The 24,351-nt window shown below is 47.1% G+C and overlaps 1 pseudogene; it reads left to right on the plus strand.

Moving 5' to 3' along the window:
* The first annotated feature begins 16,924 nt into the window (after positions 1-16,924).
* LOC124776122 lies at positions 16,925-19,579 on the plus strand (annotated as a pseudogene).
* Positions 19,580-24,351: the final 4,772 nt, after the last annotated feature.

The raw sequence follows: 24,351 nt of genomic DNA on the forward strand, positions 1-24,351 counted from the left end.
CCTGCTCAATATTGCTGGGTGCCACTGATGAACTGTTTCTACTGAAATGAAGTCACTTGTTGCTGTCTGCACCTACTCAACATTGCTGGGTGCCTCTGATGAACTGTTTCTACTGAAGAGATGTCCCCTATTGCTGTGTGCACCTGATCAACATTGCTGATGCCACTAATGGACTGCTTCTACTGAAATGGTATCACTTGTTGGTGTCTGCACCTGCGCTCAACATTGCTGGGTGCAACTGATGAACTGCTTCTGCTGAAATTATGTCACTTGTTGCTGTCTGCACCTGCTCAACATTGCTGGGTGCAACTGATGGACTGCTCCTACTGAAATTATGTCACTTGTTGCTGTCTGCACCTGCTCAACATTGCTGGGTGCAACTGATGGACTGCTCCTACTGAAATGATGTTACTTCTTGCTGTCTGCACCTGCTCAACATTGCTGGGTGCAACTGATGGACTGCTTCTACTGAAATGGTGTCACTTGTTGCTGTCTGCACCTACTCAACATTGCTGGGTGCAACTGATGAACTGTTTTTACTGAAAAGATGTCCCTTGTTGCTGTCTGCACCTGCTCAACATTGCTGGGTGCAACTGATGAACTGTTTTTACTGAAATAAAGTCACTGGTTGGTGTCTGCACCTACTCAACATTGCTGGGTGCCACTGATGAACTGCTTCTACTGAATTAATGTGACTTGTTGCTGGGTGTACCTGCTAAACTGTACTGGGTGCAACTGATGGACTGCTCCTACTGAAAAGATGTCACCTGTTAGTATCTTTTTTTTGTATAAACTAATCATTGAAAGCATTTTATGTGAACATTTGTATAAACTGATTTTTTGTATATTGTGTAAACTATTATGTAAAGTCACATGTATGAAAAGAAGTTGTATTGCTTACTGTATTTCATATATTAGGTTAGTAAAAGGTCAGTGCAAAGCCAAAATTTTAACTAATTATGTGATGTTTAGGTATTAATATTATCTTTATTTTTGTCTGTATTATTGTGGACGAATTTGGTGGTATTTTCACCACCAATGCTGGCAAAAATACCATCAAATTCTGGCCTGTGGAGGAGGGGCATATGAAAGGTGGCTACACTGTGCCACTGCGCCAGAGAGTGCGCCAAAGAGTACTATTAAGCCACCTCCACAGTGCGTGTTACGAGATCGTAGAAGTCAGTGCTTGTGAAGAGATCGTAGAGGACAGTTTTGTCGAGAGCTCGTGGTTGTTGTGAAGTTGGAGCAAGATGTTGTAGTAAAGAGTATAGTTCCATGTCTTATGCAGTTATTTGATGGGAGAGATAGCAGGTGTTATTGTAATGAGTGCATTTCGTCAATATATATGAAGGTAAAATTTATAATGTTCTTTTATTAATTGTGTATCTGAAATAATGCGTCACTACAGGTTCAGTCAACAAAGCATCTGGCTTGTGTTCTTGTATTAGAGTGAATTCTGGTTTTCTTACGCAATTACAGTTTTTCTAAATTTCTTTTGTCACGTCAGCATAGTTGGTATTTAAAAAATTCTTGTCTTGTTGGAAAAGAACCGTGCCAGATGTGGACGTTGAGTCACACTCCCACATACAGAACAGTTACTCTTGTGCTTATTGGTGTTGTAGGTTTTATAGTTGCTGGGGGACTTAATTAATTAACTGTATTTACGAAAATTTTCTTACATTGTTTGTTGCAGTCAGATAGCGTAAATATACTAGTCAGGGCCAACCGATTACGAGACTTACGTAATCGGACAGACAGCTACTAAAATCATTTTCAATTATATATATTTAAATAAGCCCCCATGCAATATATCTTTATAGATTGGTCCAAACAGGGTGCATCAGTTCTTTGTTCTGTAGTTTTCTCGGATTGTGTCCTCAAGGTCCTACTGCCTCAAGACTTTAGTGTGTCTGACGCAAAATTATATACGATTTTGCGGGCAGCGAAGCAGACGAAATGTTCTTCCTGTGCTAAATTTCTTGTCCCGATTCTCTGAGTGCCCTTCACTCTCTACACCTTCTGTACCCAGCAGCGAAAGTAGTGCAGAATATCCCGGATATCCTCGTCAAATACAACTACTGTGGAAGGAGGTGTCTTTCTGTGGGTACGAGGGCACATGGCTAGTGCCGAGAATGTCGTCGTGTGACTAGGGCCCCCCGTCGGGTAGACCGTTCGCCGGGTGCAAATCCTTCGATTTGACGCCACTTAGGCGACTTGCGCGTCGATGGGGATGAAATGATGATAATTAGGACAACACAACTCCCAGTCCCTGAGCGGAGAAATTTCCAACCCAGCCGGGAATCAGCTACAGGGGGCAAACAGTGCAGAGAATGAAAGTGCGGGTCTAGCAGACAAGGAGATGTGTCGTTGTCCTCTTTTATTTCAATGTGCCATCCCTGAAAAGGCATTCCTGTTGTTCAACAGGTTGTGTTAAAAGGACGTTTGTTGGAGAATCTGGAGAACAGTCAAAAGAATGTGACTGACAAGCTGCCAAGACTGGAAACAATGACTCCACTCGTGTCTAACTGTCAAAGGTAATTACTTTGAAGAGGACAATTTATTTGAAAAATAATTAAATAAATGAATACTTTGAAAGATAAAAACAATGATATTACTTTTCTCACATAGCTCGAGCTGGCTGTGGCTGAACTATGTGAAACAGGGAGCCGTAATCCAGAAGAGAACAACATTCTCTACGTGCACGACAATCTACAAGGGAGCAGAGAGTCTGGAACTGTAGAGATAAGGCCATGTAGAAAGGCACAACATGCAACCAATGAGTATAACTGCACGACTAGCACGGAGACTAAGAACACTGTATGCTGCAAATGCGAGGTCCGAGTTGGATGATGTCGGTGTAAAAACCGATGGGCTCGCGCTATCGCCACCAACAGCTACTCACCTGGGTCAGTTGGCCTGTTCGTGCAATGCCTTGGCCATGCCATTCCTGACAGCTTGCTGCACTTTTCTGCTGCGAATCCCACGCTAGCTCATGTGCATCCATGTCCGATGGCAGGGATACTAAATCCCTCCCTCCAGGAAAAGCCACGTCAGGTCGACAGTGTCCATGTGTGTACTGCAACCACTGTTGCAAAACCACAGAGGACACGATATTCCCCTGGAGTACACCTAACGCCGAAGTAGACAAGTAAAAACCGATGGGCTCGCGCTATCGCCACCAACAGCTACTCACCTGGGTCAGTTGGCCTGTTCGTGCAATGCCTTGGCCATGCCATTCCTGACAGCTTGCTGCACTTTTCTGCTGCGAATCCCACGCTAGCTCATGTGCATCCATGTCCGATGGCAGGGATACTAAATCCCTCCCTCCAGGAAAAGCCACGTCAGGTCGACAGTGTCCATGTGTGTACTGCAACCACTGTTGCAAAACCACAGAGGACACGATATTCCCCTGGAGTACACCTAACGCCGAAGTAGACAAGTAAAAACCGATGGGCTCGCGCTATCGCCACCAACAGCTACTCACCTGGGTCAGTTGGCCTGTTCGTGCAATGCCTTGGCCATGCCATTCCTGACAGCTTGCTGCACTTTTCTGCTGCGAATCCCACGTTAGCTCATGTGCATCCATGTCCGATGGCAGGGATACTAAATCCCTCCCTCCAGGAAAAGCCACGTCAGGTCGAAAGTGTCCATGTGTGTACTGCAACCACTGTTGCAAAACCACAGAAGACACGAGATTCCCCTGGAGTACACCTAACGCCGAAGTAGACAACGCCGCTGCAGCTGGCGCCGCCACCGTGTATGCAGGTTGCTGAGACTTATAACGGCTGGGGCTGGCCCGCCTTCATCAGCAGGTGTGTGGAATCGCCATTGGACGAGTGGGGGCGGAGGGCACTTGCACCAATTCCTTGAGGTCCACAGCTGGAGATTCGTGAGTTACCAAAGCCAGCGCCATGTTCCACTGGTGGAAGAAGGTTGGCGGAAGTTGCAGCGGAGTCAGCAATGAGTGTGCATGATGCCGCATCTGGGAGCCTTGTGCCAGGAAAATTCTGTGATGAAATCTATCTCCTTGCTAGCGAGGAGACAGCAGGATCGCAGGTGCAACTGATTGGAGTAGAAATTCAGCGACTCCTGTCATCTACCATAAACTATGACGTCCTTTGAGACCGACCGTGACACGTGCCAGCCACATCAGCTGCTGGCGAAGAGAACAGGTCCAATTGGCAGCTCCATGAGTAAAGCGTGGCAGGGCTGCGACGGTCTGGGGCATGTGATATGGTAGTAACAAACCTAAAGGCCCTGTGGCTGAAACCCATGTAAACGCTTCACCAGATTATCTGTTAACTAGTATCACCTGGCTAGAAAATTAGAGAGACATCACGGAGAGTGACGCAGACACGGACTTCTTCATTTAGGTCTTTAATGTTCACACGAAATACTCCACCTTGCAGTTAGAAGCAGGTGAGATGGAGTGGCACCCACACGCTGTATATCATTCCGAATGCAAAAGCTGACAAACTTCCTCAACGCAAATTGCCACCCATTATCATATACCAGAGTCCAGAAGAGACAGACAATACAAGAATTTTAGCTTTTGGCGTGACTGAAAACAATTTGGCAACGTTCAGCAAACTATATAACACATCCACCACTAACAGCCTCATGCTTTCCAAAAAGGGTCTCGCACAGTGAACATGCACCCTGTCCCTTGGGTGCTCCAGTGCTGGTCAGTGGAAAATTTATGTGGTAGTGCAGCCTGGTTCTGTTCACTGGCTCCAAAAGACCACGCAAGATGTTCAGTATGACGGTAGATCGTCGGCCAACAGACGCGATGCCGTTCCACAATCTTCATGCGAGACGCAGCCTAGTGCGACGCATTCAGAAGATGGAGTAAGCAAGGACACGAGGCTGGAGGGACGATCACTCGACAGTTTTGCTCCTTTGTGCCAAGTGTGAGGGCCCCCAGACCACAATGATACAATAACATAGGAGGAAAAATGTCCTCCACAGAAACTCTGATCCTGAAAGCCCCCTTGGGACTTTCTGTCCGGACTGCTGGAGCTATTTTCCAAGAATGTGAGGCGGCGACGGCGGCGGTAGCAGTCTCCAACACTGTCAAAGTGAAAGCGAGCCGTTTTTGCTGTAGCGTGTCACGCGGAACGAGACCCTTCTGTCGCACAGACTCCGGATCTGACCCCATAAGCAACAAAACAAATGACACAGTAATAATTACTGAAGAAAGAGCACAGCCTTTCAGTCGGTGGCCTGTTCTCTCTGGTAGCTTGGATCAAGAGTCGAACAAGGAAACCAGTGGCTTGGGGTCGACGCTAAGCACGAACCTCGTTTCATATATATAAAAAAAATGAAGCCTTTTATGGTTCATTATTCAAAATTTCTGTCGAAGTTGCGTGTGTTTTATACTGGTAACTAGTTTAGAACGTAGCCGTTCATTTTCAAACCAGACGTGCACTGATGTGCTTATCTAAGCAAATGGTCATCGACATTCTCGGGTAACACACGGTATTACAACAGATGTGTTGATAAACATTGCAGCGTGATACTTTCAACAGTTGAAACATTACAGCTTCGATAATATCAGTGTAGGTCTGGTCTGAAAATGAACAGTTACTTTCGAAACTAGTCACCAAGATAAAATACTCTCCAAATATTGGATAAAGAGTTATCGAGCCTCACAGGGGAACATTTCCAAGTGTAAAACGATCTTTATGAAACTTGTTCCATGTGTAGAGCGTGCCTGATTAATTTTTAAAATACATCCTAAAATGTAATTTGGCTTTTTAGGTTTGGAAGGATTATCTTCGAAACGATGATATATGAAAAGGTTTCTCATATTAAAATTGATACGTAACTAACTTTCTTTAAAACTGTATAATCGAATTCTGTACTAATCTGTAATTCTGCAAAATGCCCCATCACCATCAATTGATTTTGAGAAGTAAGAACTTCCATTGCAACATAAATTAAATAAGCTTCCAAGCTACATACATACATGTATAATAAATACAGTTTCTGAAATACCAGTATTGGAATATACGTTTCTAGGCGCACTTCCCGTTTAAGACGTCGGCATTTCCTAGGTTTTTTTGCCACTGCCTCATTCCTTTCGTCATACTCGAAAAGATCGAGGCCGAGTTACAGCATTAGCAGGAACTCGGCGTCGTTTCTGTTATTTCGTGCAGCCAGTGGACCAACCCTTCGGTGGTGATTCCGAAGGCAAACAGCGCCGTACGTCTTTACGGCGATTTTAAATAGTCAGTCAATGTGCATTGTATAGCGGACTAGTTTCCCATGCAGCGTTGGGTAGACTTATTGGTGAAGTTGTCAGTGAGGCAGCGTTTCTCTTACATCGATCTGTGCGATACATACCTGCAGTTGCCGTCCGAGGCCGCTTCTCAGCGTTTCATAGTGCTCAACACCCCCATTGCCATTTTAATCTCTGGCCCTTCGAAATTTCATCTGTCTCAGGAATTTATTAACGATGTCAGGATCACTAGATTAAGGACATTACCTATTGTTTTGGCTATCTCGATGATATCTGGTTCACGGCCTCCACGTAAGAGGAACATTTGCAACCCCTTCTGGTGAACAGCCTTCAGTGTAAATTGGAAAAATATAGTTCTTTTCTCAAAGGTGAATTTTTTGGGTATTTTACCTGTAGTTTGCAAAGATGGCCTTGTCATTATGGTCGAGCATGTGAAAGCCATCGTCAACCTGACGGCGCCCAAGAACCTGAAGGCGCCCCAGACCATTTTGGACAAGATTTCTTATTCTGATACGTTCATCCCTCGGGCTGCGCTCATCTGCCATTGTATTAACCAGATTCGCGAAAAGGGCTTCAAACTCGCATGGTCTACATGCTTTCGACCCAAGGTATTCTTAAACAGGTGAGCCGTATGACCATAGTAGAGAGTCCGAATTTTAAAATGAGACTGACTGGAGAGTAAATGTACGTTGTCAACTATCTGGAAGCCAAAAACAGAAAAGTCTTCTACCTAACAAATATTTTGCGGCAATGGTGAATTAAACTCTAACACCGTCAGTTGCCATTCCACATTCTTACACCGTGCTGAGGCAGCTAACTGCTCCATCAGTGGAACACAGTGTTAAATATGAGACATTGCTTGATGTGGCGGCCATTGCAATGCAGGGCAGCCGAAGAGCCTACACGTGTCCAGAATAATTACGCTGACTATTGCTCGCACATCTCCCCATTCTGTCGCCCATTCACGACCAACGGCAACAGAATACGCTGAAGCGACGCTTGGGGGGCGCAGAGGCATCTTCCAATTCCAGAGAAAACACTGCTGTCTCCAACAGTCCTTCTGAGGTTCGTTGACTGTCGCAAACTGAAACATATAGGTCTACGCTACCAAAGGCGTCTATGTACGGACAATCCTTTGTAATATACAGCACATTGTAATCGGGGCAGGACTGCTAGCTCACCCACTGAGCGGATAGACGAACTATGCGATCAAAAGTATTCGGATACGCCCAAGAACGTTTTTCATATTAGGTGCATTGTGCTGCCACCAACTGCCAGATACTCCTTATCAGGGACCTCATTAGCCATTAGACATCGTGAGAGATCAAAATGGGGTGCTCCGCGGAACTCACAGACTTCGAATGTGGTTTTTCGTGGAGGGGGCTTGCACACCTTGTTGTTTTGCGTGGCACCATCACAGCACAGGCGTACATTGATGTTTTAAACGCCTTCTTGCTTCCCACTGTTGAAGAGCGATTCGGGGATGGAGATTGCATCTTTCAACACGATCGAGCACCTGTTCATAATGCACGGCATGTGGCGGAGTGGTTACACGACAATAACATCCTTGTAATGGACTGGCTTGCACAGAGTGCTGACCTGAATTCTATAGAACACCTTTGGGATGTTTCGGAATGCCTACTTCGTGACAGGCCTCACCGACTGACATCGATACCTCTCCTCAGTGCACCACTCCGTGAAGAATGGGCTGCCATTCCCCAAGAAATCTTCCAGCACCTGACTGAACGTATGCCTGTGAGAGTGGAAGCTGTCATAAGGCTAAGGGTGGGCCAACACAGTATTGAATTCCAGCATTACCGATGGAGGACGTCACAAATTTGTAAGTAATTTTCAGCTAGGTGTCAGGATACTTTTGATCACATAGTGTGTGTTAAGAACAGCACCTAATCCCGCGCGCACTGACAGAAGACGAGTTTTGTCGGGCGGTTGGCACGAAAACGCCACATAAGACGCAGTTTGTTTCGAGTGGCGGTGGAGATGGGGGGGAGGGTGAGTTGAAGACACGTCCAGATTGTTGGTCCGTCGGTCGGTCAGTTGGTATGTGTGTGTAGGGATCGGCGCACGCCTATGCCAGCTGATCGCGACGATCAAGAGTTCGTCGCGGCCGTCGTCGCCCTCTGGTGGTGTACTCGGTGACTACTCGGTCCTGCCGCGTTTTTTTTTTTTTTTAAATCTTATTTTGTTCGTTTTAGTTCGTTGCATCTGCTCGGGCGGACGTCGCAAGACACCCGTTTCAGTTCGTCGTTTATCCATTAACTCAGTCTTTTTATTATAGAGGGCTGCTAACCCTCTGACCGAACACGCTGAGCTACCGTGCCGGCACGGTTCGAGTGCAGCCGCAGGCGTTGGAATCGTGCGGTCGGCGACAGTCGGCCGCCGGGCCGGCGCTACGCCGTAGCTGTGGCACAGGTGCAGATTGCGGCTTATGGTGCTCCTTCCATATTGTTTCGATGCTGACGGTATTCGAGGGTGCGACATTTAGTATTCTGGAGTGACCTTTGCAGCTTTCGTCTTTTTACTTCTCGTCACAGTCCTCTTCAGTGGCCGTCAGTGACGAGCACTCAACACACACTTCTTTCTGCGCTGTGAATTGGCGGTCGATTTTTTTCCGCTTTGTCTGTATGCGGTAGAAATGTTCGATACGGTGTCTCTTGAAACAACGAACACTTCAGTTACCTCGGTTACGGAAGAATCCATCGTACGAGCGTCAACAATGACCCCACGTTCGAATGCACTGAGCTCCGACGCAATGCTCTCACCAATACAGAGAAAACGCGAATGAGATTTTCACTCTGCAGCGGAGTGTGCGCTGATATGAAACTTTCCTGGCAGATTAAAACTGTGTGCCGGACCGAGACTCGAAATCAGAACCTTTGCCATCGCGGGTAAGTGCTCTACCGGGGTCCATAGTTCGAGTCTCGGTCCGGCACACAGTTTTAATCTGCCAGGAAAGTTACAAAGAAAACTGTTTTGACCACGACTGACACTTGCATCGTAATGAGGAGATTTCACAGCCATAATGGAACCTGTATTTACCTTCGAGTGCGAATTTCTCGCGATATTTTCTTATTTTTGTACGTCCCCTGTGTGTTTGCCATTCCACTTCGAAATGATTTGATGTTCGTTTGTTGATGGTAGACGATTGATGTTTTATGTATAGGAGAACTCCACAACTCACGAACGACTGCAAACGGGTGGAAGGTGTCAGCATGTGAAGGTGTTATTTGTAAGGTTCATGTAACTGGTTTGCGGAATCGAACACAAGTGGAGTTTGCAATGAAACTACGTAACAAGGTGGACACGAGCACACTTCTTGGAAGCCATTCGATTTCTATGGTGATGAATTTCAACTTGATGATTGTCTATGGCAAGGACATTGTATTTGCTTAGTCTGACGTTTTTTTATTGGTAGAGTAAACTTCGGCAGAGCACATGAACGTTTTATGAGTAAATCAATAATTACATTTCTGTAACTATAGCTAAACTCCGCAAGCTACCTAACACCATGAGGTGGAGGTTGCCCCGCTTACTGTTTTCGGCTTTCCTTTCGCAGTCACGAATTGCACCGGGCAGAAGCGAGCTTTGGTAATTCTCTGTGTGGGAGCCGAAGTTTCTCTGAGCTTACCTTCGAGGTCCTTTCAAGAGATATACATAGGAGGGAGAAATGTGTTGCGCGACACTTTGAGGAACTGACTCCCGAAATTTAACAGTATACCACTACGCGGTGCACAACGGCCCTCTCGTAGCGTGAGCCTCTAAAAGTGATGGAATACCTCCGCAGCTCATTCCTGCCGGACACTCGTCCCAGCCTTTTAATGTTATAGACCATTTGTTACACGGACCTGTCAGTGACACGGCATATGGAAAAATGGTCTGAAGTAATTCAAATAAGCAATAAGTGTTCCGAACTTCAGCCAACGCAGAGCATCTTCAGTCAGACATTAAACCCCAATAAGGGCAGTTGGTTCAATGAAATATTCAGCGGGTCGAAGTTAACACTGAAAGTTAACGTCCATTTTAACAGATCCACAACGTGAAAATTTGGTACATAGCACTGAACAAACTGAACAGCGGCAGCTTCCGTAGTCGGTTATGTAGCTCGCAATCATTTACTGACAATTATAAGAAATATGTTGGGCAGACTAAAATACATGTGGAGGATGTAACGGATTTCTCTCTGCCGAAGAAACGAAAGTATACACACATCAGGTCCTTAAAATTTTTGCTGAAGACATCAGTCGCCTAGAACTTAGAACTAATTAAACCTAACTAACCTAAGGACATCACACACATCCATGCCCGAGGCAGGATTCGAACCTGCGACCGTAGCGATCGCTCGGTTCCAGACTGTAGCGCCCAGAGCCGCACTGCCACTGCGGCCGGCAGCAATGGCAGTAGGGAATCCTTACGTCACAGCAGGCAAGAGCGGGAGAAATGGGCATAAGAAAACTGCAACTATGGAATGAGCACTTCTTTTGGCCAGTAGTTGGTCAAAATAACTTGCTCCGGCTTGATTCTTGGCCTGCGTATAACAATCATACTTTACAGGCAACTATCCCTCCTGAGATGTGTGTGACATTGCAATTCATATTAACTAGGACCAGTGGACAAACTCAGCCGCTCGATATTTGGTTTTTCAGTGCCTATAATACACACATCAAAAAAAGTTTTGCATGACCTCGGTTCCGAGAGTTTCGGAACCTTTACAGAAAATTGGAGTAGAGGTCAACATAAACATCATTTCCGCCCTTTATATTGTTCATGAAAACCACACATTGCATGTTGTACCACCTTCAGAGGTGGTGGTCCAGATTGCTGTACAAACCGGTACCTCTAATACCCAGCAGCACGTCCTATTGCATTGATGCATGCCTGTATTCGTCATGGCATACAATCCACAAGTTCATCAAGACACTATTGGTCCAGATTGTCCCACTCCTCAACAGCGATTCGGCGTAGATCCCTCAGAGTTGTTGGTGGGTCACGTCGTCCGTAAGAGCCCTTTTCAATCTATCCCAGGCATGATCGGTAGGGTTCATGTATGCAGAACGTATTGACCACCATCGAGCGATGTTGTTATCCTGAAGGAATTCATTCACAAGATGTTCACGATGGTGGCGCGAATTGTCGTCCATGAAGACGAATGCCTCGCCAATATGCTGCCGATATGGTTGCACTATCGGTCGGAGGATGGCATTTACGTATCATACAGCCGTTACGGCATCTTCTATGAACTCCAGCGGCGTACGTCGGCCCCACATAATGCCACCCCAAAACATCAGGGAACCTCCACCTTACTGCACTCGCTGGACTGTGTGTCTAAGGCGTTCAGCATGACCGGGTTTCTTCCAAACACGTCTCCGACGAATGACTGGTTGAAGGCATATGCGACACTCATCGGTGAAGAGAACGTGATATCAATCCTGAGTGGTCCATGCGGCATGTTGTTGGGCCCATCTGTACCGCACTGCATGGCGTCGTGGTTGCAAAGTTGGACCTCGCCATGGACGTCGGGAATGAAGTTGCGCATCATGCAGCCTACCGCGCACAGTTTGAGTCGTAACACGACGTCCTGTGACTTCACGAGAAGCATTATTCAACGTGGAGGCGTTGCTGTCAGGGTTCCTCTGAGTCATAATCTGTAGGTAGCGGTCATCCTCTGCAGTCAGTAGTAGCCCTTGGGCGGCCTGAGCGAGGCATGTCATCGAGTTCCGAACAACTGCACTTTGGTTCACTCCGAGACGCCTGGACATTTCCCTTGTTGAGAGCCCTTCCTGGCCCAAAGTAACAATGCGGAGGCGATCGAACCGCGGTATTGACCGTGTAGGCGTGGCTGAACTACGGACAACACACACGTGTACCTGGTGGAATGACTGGAACCGATCGGCTGTCGGATCCCCACCGTCTAATAAGCGCTGCTCGTGCATGGTTCTTTACATATTTTGGCGCGTTTAGTGACATCTCCGAACAGTCAAACGGACTGTGTCTGTGATACAATATCCACAGTCAACGTCTATCTTCAGGAGTTCCGGGAACCGGCGAGATGCAAAACTTTTTTGATGAGTGAACGGTATATTATCGCACATCTGCAGATATATGTTAAAGGATAGCCAGGTTCACGATAAGTTCCACGACACACTGTTTCTTAATGGGTTGCATGCCATCACATTCCATCACTTCTCATCACCCTGTTAAAGCAATATGGTTCTCTACATGCATTCTTTAAGAGTGGATACCTGAGTGAGCGTCATGCACTGTTGTAAGTTGCAAGGAGTTCGCCTTCGATCTTGTTGGTGCGAACATTTGCGATCACTGTGGCGCGTCTTTCTTCATTCGGCGTTCACGGTGCAAGTTAATGGTTTGTTATGAATGCCGACGATGTCCACTTTGTGAAGGGCAATAGGTACGTCCACTAGGAGGCTGATTTCTGCAACTCATGGACACTCATTTTCTGTCGCCCCCTGACGCACATGGTGAGACATTATCAGCTAATATTTTTCCCGTCATAACTGTTAACATAACATTTTCAAATGAGCTATACGAAAGACTGTACTTGCGACCTCGCACCGAAGGTTCCTTCTAAGAGCCACATTTATCCTAGGTGGTGAAGAAAAAAAAAGGTTAGAGTGTCCATAATTGATAACTTCTACACAAAGACTTTTGCACTTGAAAAAAATTATGAAACATGAAGGCTACGCACGAATCAGGAAATATATTCAACTGTTCTTTTACATATGCGAGCAACTAATCCAGACGATTACTTAACTCACCACCAGTTCAGTGACAAACGACAAGAAACAGATTTATTTATATGGTTGCTTGTATTTTTCGTCTTGATTTTCACTCACCAGCTGTCCTTCGGCTCAATTCGATATACGAGTTTGTTTCCGGCGGTGTTGGTTCCACTGTCAGGAGCCGTTCAAATCCTACTTCAGTCCCTTGAATTTATATTCTGTCATTGCAGCGGTGAACACCACTGGAACTATTGTGGACAGGAAAGGGAGGGTCGAGGAAAGAAGTAGGTTACAAGTCGGAAGTCGGCAAGACTCACATTAACGGTTGGCACGTACACAGGAAGTGTCGGAATGGAAGGCAACTCACTTGTAATAGTCACACCTGAGACTTATGGGAAACAGGGGATATTGTAGAGCAATTAGCAGCGTTTAGTGTGAATGTTTTCGTGTACATTTTTTTACGGTTAACAGTTTTCGCTTGTGGCGCGTTCATTGTGAGATTCGATCTATATTGAACTGTCCTTTCAGTATCCGCTTTGGTAGATTTCTGTTCACGGGTTGGGTATCTAAACGGATATCTCCGTTCGAATGTTAGTAAATAAATGAATGAATGAATGAGAGTGGTCGATAAGGGAACGGACCAAGTTGCTCTCGCCGTACGTCACGATTTTTTGTGGCAGCCAAAAAAGCCATCGCGTGGTCCAGGGGTTGGGTCGCGATAACATCGTTCCGGAAACAAATTGCCGGCCGGGGAGAAATGTGAAGCGGGCAGATTGCGGCCGTGTTTATATTTGGACTGGGGCTGGGGTGGGAGGGAGTTGCACAGCGCGCTATTAAAGCCGCGTGGCCGGCCGTTCTCAGGGCATCCGCGGCAGACCCCGCCACTAGAGGGAAAGGGGATCTGCCGCAAGTGGTTTCTCCTTTACAAGCTGCGGCGGAGAGTCCACACTGCCGTTACTTAAAATACCGCATCCCACTGGGAAAAGGCCTCTCTTTTAACGAATGAATCCTGGCCTAATGTCTTCTGACATTTAATCCATACATACTATACAAGAGGAAGTATTTATGTCGTATGTTATACATCTTCTCGTGAACCACTGTATCGATTTCAGCCAAACATGGTACACACATTACTATCTGCCAAGAACTACTGTGGGGGTAAGAACCAGCAACCTCCTCCTGAGGTGGGGGTCATGACGTAGAGAGAGAAGTGGGAGGGGCGTGAGAAGAACACAGAGAATAGTGAGGGGACAGATAGGGCGGGAGGTGGAAACCGACAGAGAGCTAGGGGGAGGAAAGATAGGTGCAAGATATGGACAGGGAGAGGGGCAAGAGTAGAATAATGGGGTGAGGGGCAGGAAGAGTAGGACAGAAGGGGGAGCAGGAGCAGATGGACAGAGAATGGGGCAGGAGGGAGGAGAGGAGATGGGCAGGCAGAAATGGCCAGCGTGAGAGGTGGATGGCGTGACGGGTGGAAAGGTACAGGGGAGAGGGGGAGAAGGGCAGATAAGGGGGGGGGGGGAGGTTGATCTGACGATTGCTGGGTACTCAGCCATTGTAAGAATAAACGTATCCGCTTCTGCTGGTTCACTGTCCACTCTTTTTATCGTGTACTGCACGGTGTAACGGAGTCATCTCTATGTTACCCACTACAGTGACAACAGTGTTGCAGGATGGTCACTTCTGACTTCAGAATGGCGTGTTCCATCAGTACTGTGGCGAGCACGAAGAAAGGAGTGCTGCCTCAATAACATATTCTTCATTATAGATTGTTTGCTTATACGAGGGTCATTCAATAAGTAATATCCCACATTTTTTCTCAGAACATATTTATGGTTAAGAGAAAGAATTTGGTGACAATATACATCAACAAGTCTTGTGCATCTCCTATTTTACTACGTAGTCTGCATCACGTTCTATGACCGAACGCCAGCGTTGTGGATGAGTCTGTATTCCCTGCTGGCGAAAGCTCTTGTCCTGTAAGCGAAGCCACGTTTTCGCTGCATGATGGCATTCTCGTCATCTCCAAAGTGTGTTCCCCGTAGAGAATCTTTAACCGGCCGAAAGAGATGGAATTCCGAGGGTGCCGGGTCTGGACTGTAGGGTGAATGAGGCAATGATGTCCAACCCAATTTGGCGGTGTGTCCCCGGGTTCTCACACTTGTGTGTGGGCGTGCATTATAATGTTGGAGCAAGATTTCTGCTGGATTCTTGTCCGATCGAACACGTTGGATACGGTTCCTGACTTTACTCAGAGTCTTTACGTATGCCTCTCAATTGATTATTGTCCGCCCCTGGTAGCTGAGTGGTTAGCGCAACGGAATGTCATACCTAACGGCCCGGATTCGATTCTCCGCCTAGGGACTGGTTGTTGTGTTGTCCTTATCATCGTAATTTCATCCCCATCGACACGCAAGTCGCCGAGGTGGCGTCAAATTGAAAGACTTGCACCAGGCGAACGGTCTACCCGACGGGAGGCTCTAGCCACACGGCTTTTCCAATTGATGGTTGACACCATTGGCATCACACGCACGAGAATGACGCCAGCACAAACGCAGAAGACTGTAACCATGACTTTTCTGGCAGAGGGGGTTGTCTTGAATTTCTTCTTTTGTGTCGAATGAGGATGACGCCACTACATGGACTTCCTTTTTGTTTCCGGTGCAGAGTGGACAACCCAGATTTCGTTCCCTGGAACGATTCGTGACAGAAAGGCCTCTCCGTCGGTCTCAAAACGCTGCAACTATTCAGATGAAATAGCCTTTCTTTGAATCTTGTGGTCCGCTGTGAGCATTCGTGGAACCCACCGTGAGCTCCTCTTTGGATATCCGAGAGTCTCGGTCATTGCAGACGCACTGCAGGCGCCCTAAAACCGACCAAACAAACAAACAAGCAGACGCACTGCCAATGCTGACCGACAACTGTAGAGCCAATTGTATAGTTGTGATGCGCTGGTCGATACGAATAACGGCATCCGCACGATTCAGCATGTCTGGAGCAGTGGCTGTGACAGGACGTCCGAACGTGGCTGATCATGGAGCTCTGTTTCTACATTTTCTGAGGCTGTAACTTTCTTTACCCATCACCCAACTGTACTTTTATCCAGCATCGCCTTGAACTGCAAAAAAAGGTTTATGGATGTTCACCACCGTTTCTTATTCTGCACACAAGAATTCAGCAACTGCACGCTGCTTCTAACGTGAGTCGTATGTAACCGCCATTTTTCGCTGTACTATGGCTCCGCCATCTTCCAGAACTGTACCGTACTTCACTGGTGAACAGAATAAACATCAAATATGAAGCACCTACAAGGAAGTTTATCTATGTAGATTAATGGCTTTTTTTTAAAAAAAAAGTGGGGGTATTGTTTATTGAACAATCCTCATAGATTAAGCAGACGGATTCAGCCCAGGTGTGCAGCCCATGCATGAAACGGATGAAGCCTGCTTTCGATACATTGATCGTCGAAACGTGAAGTGTGAAAGAGCTCGGCAGCTTCGATATTACTGGATTCTGCACGCTTCACAAGCCACTACCGAAGCCACCGACGATGATCGATTCACTGTGGTGGTCCTCCGCTCGACACTCGTCCGACCTCTGTGTTGCTGGCACCAGTCCTGTGTGAGGGGACTGTCCCGCTGTCGGGCGGAGTGCAGTGGCTGACCACTGGAGGGCGCTGCGGTGGAGCGGCATGGTCAGCCAGTGAGCCTGATAGTAACGGCGCTGGCGCGTGCCTCGCGGGCTGCGGCAGGGGCGCTGAGCGCGGGCGGGCGACGGGGTGCGGGTGGCGGCGTCCCCAACGTTGCGGCAGCGTCGCCACCAGCACCAGACCCAACATGCGGCTGCCCGCTCGTCGCGCATGCGCACTTGCAGCACGGGGCTGGTCAGCATAGTGGCCGCGACGACCGCCTCGCTCTCCATCAGGCACATGGGGCAGAAGCACAGCATGTGCCCCACGAACGGATGCAACAGACATTCCTACAAAAGCCTGCACCTGCGAATGGCGGCCGAGGAGGCGAGGATGACGGTGGACTCGGCGCCCAGAACCGATGAGACATTGGCAAGTGTTTGGTTACCCGGGCTCTTGAGGATCGTGAGGCAGTGCTCAAAGTGGTGACGCTCCACGGTCGATGTAGAATAGAGCTCGGCACCCCGAGGCGGCCAAGCAGCAGTACTACGACGCCGAGTGCGCTCATGTGGAGTCCTGGCCCGACGAGCACCCGGACTTCGCGCACGGCAGCTTCCTGCGTGGCTCGAGGCGCACGCGACTCCCACGCCGAGCAGCGCCGAGTCGCTGACGTCGCTCGCCGGCTCGGGCGCCACCACGCCCGTGCGCAAGGTCTCGGCGCACGAGTTCGGGCGCGGCGGCCTGCTCAAGCCCCTCGTCAACACCATCGACGGCACGCCCACCTTTCTGTCTGCGGAAGGCAGTGGCACCACCGTCGACGTCTCCGGCGGCTGCATCGGCAGCGCCTGCGGCCGCTCCCAGTGCCGCTCGCGCCACGAGCTCAGGCACCTCGAACTCGTGAAGGACATCTGCAACGAGCTGGACGTGCGATCGTTGTGCCTCAAGATCCTGCATAATGTGAGCATGCTACTGCACGCGCACCGTGGCTCGCTGTTCCTGGTGCAGGGCTGCGCCAGCGGGTGCTAACCCGCCTCCAAGCTGTTCGACGTGTGCTCGCACTCCACGCTGCAGGAGATCCGCATCCCCTGGGGTCCCGGCATCGTGGGCTTCGTCGCCGAGTACGGCGAGCTCGGCAACATCCCCGACGCCTACATGGATGATCACTTCAACCACGACATTGCTCTACTGATGGGCTACAAAACGAGGGCATTGTTCTGCATGCCGATTGAGGACTTCACTGGCGATGTTATAGGAGTAGCACAGGTTATAAACAAGCAGACAGATACCTGTTTTACAGCCAGTAATGAAACAGCTTTTGCAAGTTACCTTCAGTTCTGTGGAATTGGCCTGCGGAATGCTCAGCTTTAAGACAAAAGTCAGCTGGAAGTCAAGAGAAACCAGGTATTATTAGACCTGGCACGAATTATCTTCGAAGATCAGAGCACCATTGAACATAGGATGTTTCGTATCCTCACCCACACGTAGTCCCTCATACAGTGTCAAAGGGTTAAGGTGGTGCTCGTTCACAGAGCATCAAAAGGAAGTTTTTCAAGACTATTTGATTTTGAAGCAAATTACTTAAATGGAGAATATAATGATTCAAGAACAAGTCCATTTGAAACCAGATTTCCTATACACATTGGCGTTACGGATTATGTTGCTACTACAGGTGATACTGCCAATATTGCAAATGCTTATGAGGATGACATTCTCGACCTTTCTGTTGATGAAGGCACAAATTTCAAACATAAAAGAATTCAGTGTATGGCAATTAAAAATTCTTCGGGTCAAATTATTGAAGTTATATAGCTCATCAATAAATTCAGTGACCTCTCATTTACCAAAAACTATGAAAATTTTGTGGTGGCATTTGCAATTTTTTGTGGAATGGGTATACATAATACCCACATGTATAAGAAGGCTGTCATAGCTATGGCTAAACAAAGCATAACACTACAAGTTCTGAGTTACCATGCTTCTGCTTCACTTGAGTATGCACAGAGACTGAAGAGCTTGTGGGTACCATCTGCACAACGTTTCCAGCTACATGATTTCAAGTTTGATGATATCAGCATGTATGATGATGATACACTGCAGCCCTGTATTAGAATGTTCCTAGATTAGGATTTCATTGAGATATTTCACGTTGACTATGAAGTGCTATGCAGGTGGTTACTGAGCGTCAAGAAGAACTATCGCAATGACACGTACCACAACTGGAGGCATGCATTCAATGTCGCACAGATAATGTTTTCCATTATTACAGCTACATAGTGGAAGAAAATATTTGGGGAAATAGCGTGTCTCTCTTTGATAATCGCACGCCTTTGCCATGATCTTGATCACCAAAGGACTAATAACACATTTCAGATAAAAGCGTCGTCACGTCTTATCCAACTCTGTTCTACAGTGACCATGGAGTATCACCATTTTGACAAGTGCATCATGATACTCAACAGCCCAGGTAACCAAATACTTGCCAATGTCTACCGGAGTTTAAACTTTTAGATGATGCTATACTGTCTTTAGATCTGGCAGTGTATTTTAGGAAGCGAGGCACTTTTTTCAGTTTGGTTCAGTCTGGAACCTATAACTGGATGCGTGACGATCACCGAGAACTACTGAGAGGATCTTGCAGCCATCAAAGAGCCATGGGAGGTAGAGAAGAGGGTATCAGATTTGGTATGAAGTGAATTCTTTGAACAGAGTGATATGGAACGTCAGGAACTGAATATCACACCTACTGCTCTAATGAGCCTAGAAAAGGAAGACCAGTTGCCACTAATGCAAGTTGGATTTATAGATTCCATATGCCTTCCAACATATGAGGCTTTTCCAGCCCTGTCAGATAAACTGGAACCTTTGGTGGAAGGTTTACCACAGAACAGAGTAAACTAGCTGCTACTTGCTGGTATGTCACAGGATGAAGACCACAATGAACTGGAAGAACTGTAGTCGACACAGGTAACACCTTTTTTGTATTGCCAGGGCCATGGAGAGCCTTTAAGGAAGACGTAAATGCATCAGGGCATTAAGTGGAAGGACTGGGAGTGACGAGGTAGGCGTAATACAACAGTTCTAAACATAATTTTTTAAACACGAACTTTTATACAGCACGAAATAACTGGTTTAAAACAATATGCCAAAAAAAAGTTTACAATGAAACGACTGCTGTCTTTGCCAGAGCACAGAGATTCCCCTAAGGTGTCCACCATATAGGTCATTCCCGCCTCGTATGAAAGCACTACGGGAAACCATTCGGGAAATGATGCAGGACGGAGTGATTTTTTTTTTTTTTTTTTTTTTTTTTTGGTTATCAGTCTACTGACTGGTTTGATGCGGCCCGCCACGAATTCCTTTCCTGTGCTAACCTCTTCATCTCAGAGTAGCACTTGAAACCTACGTCCTCAATTATTTGCTTGACGTTTTCCAATCTCTGTCTTCCTCTACAACTCCCTCTAGTACCATGGAAGTCATTCCCTCATGCCTTAGCAGATGTCCTATCATCCTGTCCTTTCTCCTTATCAGTGTTTTCCACATATTCCTTTCCTCTCCGATTCTGTGTAGAACCTCCTCATTCCTTACCTTATCAGTCCACCTAATTTTCAACATTCGTCTATAGCACCACATCTCAAATGCTTCGATTCTCTTCTGTTCCGGTTTTCCCATAGTCCATGTTTCACTACCATACAATGCTGTACTCCAGACGTACATCCTCAAAAATTTCTTCCTCAAATTAAGGCCGGTATTTGATATTAGTAGACTTCTCTTGGCCAGAAATGCCTTTTTTGCCATAGCGAGTCTGCTTTTGATGTCCTCCTTGCTCCGTCCGTCATTGGTTATTTTACTGCCTAGGTAGCAGAATTCCTTAACTTCATTGACTTCGTGACCATCAATCCTGATGTTAAGTTTCTCGCTGTTCTCATTTCTTCTACTTCTCATTACCTTCGTCTTTCTCCGATTTACTCTCAAACCATACTGTGTACTCATTAGACTGTTCATTCCGTTCAGCAGATCATTTAATTCATCTTTACTTTCACTCAGGATAGCAATGTCATCAGCGAATCGTATCATTGATATCCTTTCACCTTGTATTTTAATTCCACTCCTGAACCTTTCTTTTATTTCCATCATTGCTTCCTCGATGTACAGATTGAAGAGTAGGGGCGAAAGGCTACAGCCTTGTCTTACACCCTTCTTAATACGAGCACTTCGTTCTTGATCGTCCACTCTTATTATTCCCTCTTGGTTGTTGTACATATTGTATATGACCCGTCTCTCCCTATAGCTTACCCCTACTTTTTTCAGAATCTCGAACAGCTTGCACCATTTTACATTGTCGAACGCTTTTTCCAGGTCGACAAATCCTATGAAAGTGTCTTGATTTTTCTTTAGCCTTGCTTGCATTATTAGCCGTAACGTCAGAATTGCCTCTCTCGCCCCTTTACTTTTCCTAAAGCCAAACTAATCGTCACCTAGTGCATTCTCAATTTTCTTTTCCATTCTTCTGTATATTATTCTTGTAAGCAGCTTCGATGCATGAGCTGTTAAGCTGATTGTGCGATAATTCTCGCACTTGCCAGCTCTTACCGTCTTCGGAATTGTGTGGATGATGCTTTTCCGAAAGTCAGATGGTATGTCGCCAGACTCATATACACTCCTGGAAATGGAAAAAATAACACATTGACACCGGTGTGTCAGACCCACCATACTTGCTCCGGACACTGCGAGAGGGCTGTACAAGCAATGATCACACGCACGGCACAGCGGACACACCAGGAACCGCGGTGTTGGCCGTCGAATGGCGCTAACTGCGCAGCATTTGTGCACCGCTGCCGTCAGTGTCAGCCAGTTTGCCGTGGCATACGGAGCTCCATCGTAGTCTTTAACACTGGTAGCATGCCGCGACAGCGTGGACGTGAACCGTATGTGCAGCTGACGGACTTTGAGCGAGGGCGTATAGTGGGCATGCGGGAGGCCGGGTGGACGTACCGCCGAATTGCTCAACACGTGGGGCGTGAGGTCTCCACAGTACATCGATGTTGTCGCCAGTGGTCGGCGGAAGGTGCACGTGCCCGTCGTCCTGGGACCGGACCGCAGCGACGCACGGATGCACGCCAAGACCGTAGGATCCTACGCAGTGCCGTAGGGGACCGCACCGCCACTTCCCAGCATATTAGGGACACTGTTGCTCCTGGGGTATCGGCGAGGACCATTCGCAACCGTCTCCATGAAGCTGGGCTACGGTCCCGCACACCGTTAGGCCGTCTTCCGCTCACGCCCCAACATCGTGCAGCCCGCCTCCAGTGGTGTCGCGACAGGCGTGAATGGAGGGACGAATGGAGACGTGTCGTCTTCAGCGATGAGAGTCGCTTCTGCCTTGGTGCCAATGATGGTCGTATGCGTGTTTGGCGCCGTGCAGGTGAGCGCCACAATCAGGACTGCATACGACCGAGGCACACAGGGCCAACACCCGGCATCATGGTGTGGGGAGCGATCTCCTACACTGGCCGTACACCACTGGTGATCGTCGAGGGGACACTGAATAGTGCACGGTACATCCAAAAAGTCATCGAACACATCGTTCTACCATTCCTAGACCGGCAAGGGAACTTCCTGTTCCAACAGGACAATGCACGTCCGCATGTATCCCATGCCACCCAACGTGCTCTAGAAGGTGTAAGTCAACTACCCTGGCCAGCAAGATCTCCGGATCTGTCCCCCATTGAGCATGTTTGGGACTGGATGAAGCGTCGTCTCACGCGGTCTGCACGTCCAGCACGAACGCTGGTCCAACTGAGGCGCCAGGTGGAAATGGCATGGCAAGCCGTTCCACAGGACTACATCCAGCATCTCTACGATCGTCTCCATGGGAGAATAGCAGCCTGCATTGCTGCGAAAGGTGGATATACACTGTACTAGTGCCGACATTGTGCATGCTCTGTTGCCTGTGTCTATGTGCCTGTGGTTCTGTCAGTGTGATCATGTGATGTATCTGACCCCAGGAATGTGTCAATAAAGTTTCCCCTTCCTGGGACAATGAATTCACGGTGTTCTTATTTCAATTTCCAGGAGTGTATTCCACACACCAACGTGAATAGTTTTGTTGCCACTTCCCCCAATGATTTTAGAAATTCTGATTGAATGTTATCTATCCCTTCTGCCTTATTTGACCGTAAGTCCTCCAAAGCTCTTTTAAATTCCGATTCTAATACTGGATCTCCTATCTCTTCTAAATCGACTCCTGTTTCTTCTTCTATCACATCAGACAAATCTTCACCCTCATAGAGGCTTTCAATGTATTCTTTCCACCTATCTGCTCTCTCCTCTGCATTTAACAGTGGAATTCCAGTTGCACTCTTAATGTTACCACCGTTGCTTTTAACGTCATCAAAGGTTGTTTTGACTTTCCTGTATGCTGAGTCTGTCCTTCCGACAATCATATCTTTTTCGATGGCTTCACATTTTTCCTGCAGCCATTTTGTCTTAGCTTCCCTGCACTTCCTATTTATTTCATTCCTCAGCGACTTGTATTTCTGTATTCCTGATTTTCCCGGAACATGTTTGTACTTCCTCCTTTCATCAATCAGCTGAAGCATTTCTTCTGTTACCCATGGTTTCTTCGCAGCTACCTTCTTTGTACCTGTGTTTTCCTTCCCAACTTCTGTGCTGGCCCTTTTTAGAGATGTCCATTCCTCTTCAACTGTACTGCCTACTGCGCTATTCCTTATTGCTGTATCTATAGCGTTAGAGAACTTCAAACGTATCTCGTCATTCCTTAGTACTTCCGTATCCCACTTCTTTCCGTATTGATACTTCCTGACTAATGTCTTGAACTTCAGCATACTCTTAATCACTACTGTATTGTGATCTGAGTCCATATCTGCTCCTGGGTACGCCTTACAATCCAGTATCTGATTTCGGAATCTCTGTCTGACCATGATGTAATCTAACCGAAATCTTCCCGTATCTCCAGGCCTTTTCCAAGTATACCTCCTACTCTTGTATTTCTTGAACAGGGTATTCGCTATTACTAGCTGAAACTTGTTACAGAACTCAATTAGTCTTTCTCCTCTTTCATTCCTTGTCCCAAGCCCATATTCTCCCGTAACCCTTTCTTCTACTCCTTCCCCTACAACTGCATTCCAGTCGCCCATGACTATTAGATTTTCGTCCCCCTTTACATACTCCATTACCCATTCAATATCCTCATACACTTTCTCTATCTGTTCATCTTCAGCTTGCGACGTCGGCATGTATACCTGAACTATCGTTGTCGGTGTTGGTCTGCTGTCGATTCTGATTAGAACAACCCGGTCACTGAACTGTTCACAGTAACACACCCTCTGCCCTACCTTCCTATTCATAACGAATCCTACACCTGTTATACCATTTTCTGCTGCTGTTGATATTACCCGATACTCATCTGACCAGAAATCCTTGTCTTCCTTCCACTTCACTTCACTGACCCCTACTATATCTAGATTGAGCCATTGCATTTCCCTTTTCAAATATTCTGTTTCCCTACCACGTTCAAGCTTCTGACATTCCACGCCCCGACTCGTAGAACGTTAGCCTTTCGTTGATTATTCAATCTTTTTCTCATGGTAACCTCCCCCTTGGCAGTCCCCTCCCGGAGATTCGAATGGGGGACTATTCCGGAATCTTTTGCCAATGGAGAGATCATCATGATACTTCTTCAATTACAAGCCACATGTCCTGTGGAT

Source organism: Schistocerca piceifrons, chromosome 2 (genome assembly GCF_021461385.2).
Source record: "Schistocerca piceifrons isolate TAMUIC-IGC-003096 chromosome 2, iqSchPice1.1, whole genome shotgun sequence".
NCBI classification, from domain to species: Eukaryota; Metazoa; Arthropoda; class Insecta; order Orthoptera; family Acrididae; genus Schistocerca; species Schistocerca piceifrons.